Source organism: Etheostoma spectabile, chromosome 1 (genome assembly GCF_008692095.1).
Source record: "Etheostoma spectabile isolate EspeVRDwgs_2016 chromosome 1, UIUC_Espe_1.0, whole genome shotgun sequence".
Classification (NCBI taxonomy): domain Eukaryota; kingdom Metazoa; phylum Chordata; class Actinopteri; order Perciformes; family Percidae; genus Etheostoma; species Etheostoma spectabile.
Window position 1 is genome coordinate 17,219,003 of NC_045733.1, and position 2,295 is coordinate 17,221,297.

Genomic DNA, 2,295 nt, shown 5'->3' on the forward strand with positions numbered 1-2,295 from the left:
ACCATGATGAAGAAACTACACCACTACAAAGTTACACAAAGTATCATCACACAAAGTAAGCATCGGAATATAATTATTCAGTTGGAAGCTTCCTGTGTCCAGGTCATAATTTGATGGAAAAATAAACATAGAAAAACAGTTAATATTATATACTGTACACACCTAAAAACTTAAAGACACAGACAAAGTAGTTAATTTAATGCATTTATTTTTTAATGCCAATCTCTAAAATAGCATTTAATATATTCAACATCTGTCTTTGGCCTCTGTGTCCCTGCTCTCTTGTCTTTTGCTTCCCCTCTCCTCCCCCTCACCTCTCCCTTCTGGTGATGCTAGTGCAGCGCCTGGCCCTGGTTTGTCCTCTTGGATCTGGGCAGTCCGAGTGGTGCAGACTGCCCTAATGCCTCATCCATGTTGGCAAACCAGGGCCAACTTTCTGCTGTGGCTTCCATCCTCAGTGACCGGCTCCGATTGTTCCTTAGTCCCTGTTAAAAGACAGCAAGCACAAGCAAACAATGTTTACCGTGAATACTATGGCGTAACGTTGTTATACTTTTATGTGGGAATCTACTTTTAAATTTTAGCTTTCATATAATGTTGCAAGTGAAGTTAACAAGGTGCAACTTTACCTCCCATCCTCAGCTACAACTGAGAAACACCAATTCCTAAAGCTCTGCTAACGTTACGCATATCCAATAATACTAATTGGGGTGGCAGTAGCTTAGTCCGTAGGGCGTTGAGTTGGAAACCAGAGGGTCGCTGGTTCAAATCCCCATACAGACCAAAGTACGGAGTGTGTATTGGCAGCTGGAGAGATACCAGTTCATCTCCTGAACATCCCCCCCCCAACCGCTCAGGGCGCTGATCCAGCATTGGCAGCCGAAAAGATATTTTCCACATCTCCGACTAGTTTCGGCCAGCTTCGAAAGACAGATGGTTCATCCAATCACCTGTCAGGTATTTCTTGAAAGTGCCTGCCCTCTTCCAAAAGTTTCCAATGACTTCTCAGACAGTTCTGTGTAACACACCATCCGACATGTCAAGCTGGAGAACATGCACCCCAGCCTTCCTTTTCCCATCCCCCCTCCAAAGCCAGATTCACGCCAAGTTCATTAAGTGCCCCATTTAGCTCAGTAAAGCCCCATATGGCTCTTTTTTTTAAGTTAATACACTTGGTGTGCTTACACATATTATTATCCCTGCATCCTGCTGTATGAAATACCCCCCTCCTACTTTTTATGATTAGACTTGGATGTTAAGTGCTGCACCTAGATGAGCCATGGCCTTTAATTAGCACGCTATTTGTTAGTGTGTTTTTAAAGGCATGTAGTGCAGTTTTTTTAAACATGTTATCATTATCGTAAAACAACCTGCAGTCCAGCTGTATAACTGGGGAAACATGCACAGACAGGCACAGGGAGAAACCTCTAACTTAACCAAGAGGCATTGGCTAGAGAAAGACGGTAAAAAATAGGACAGAGAGTAACTCAGAGAATCAGAGTAATAATGAGACACTCATCTGGAAGTATTTTGTGTCAAAGAGGAAAGCAACTGTGGTTCTGAAAACGACATGAGAGCAATCTCCCTGAGTACAGAGTGTTATCTGACGTATTCATTTCAGATAATTATAAAGCTCTCTTTAGAAAACACATGGCTGCTGGGAATAATTATGATCACAATTTATTTGGATAGTCCGATTCTGATACTAAACATATGATCAGGCGGTGATATTTTCTCACTAGAATAAGAATAATTATTAATCAGAATATTTTAACAACAAATTGAGGATATTTTCCTGGCTAGGCTTAAATGTATGTAACGTATGTATTATGGTGTCTATAAAAAGCTACTTTTTGATGCCTGGTAGTTAGCAGAGTTACAGAGTTAAAGGAGAATTCCAGCCAATTTTTGCATTAATCTTGATTGCTTTAAATGTGTGTGTACTTTTGATTAAAACAAAAAACTAAACCAGAATCGGTGTAGGCAATATGGAGTATCTGCAGTTAAATGTACAAGCTTACTCTGAGCTAAAACGGCAGTTGTCATGGCAAGTTTTAGAGTGCCTTTGTGCCTCTTAAAGACACAAAATGCAATTAAAATGTCTGTGCTTCATGAACGGGGCCCTTATGTGACAACAATATGTGTTTTCAACTCAGACATTGTTTTAATTCACCTACCTTGTCTCTATCCTGCCGGTAGCTAGCTCACCCTGTTACCTGTTACCTGTTAGCTGCTAGTGGTTAGCTACTAGTTGCCTGAACAATATCACGGACGGCTTTCTTTTTTGCACTATGT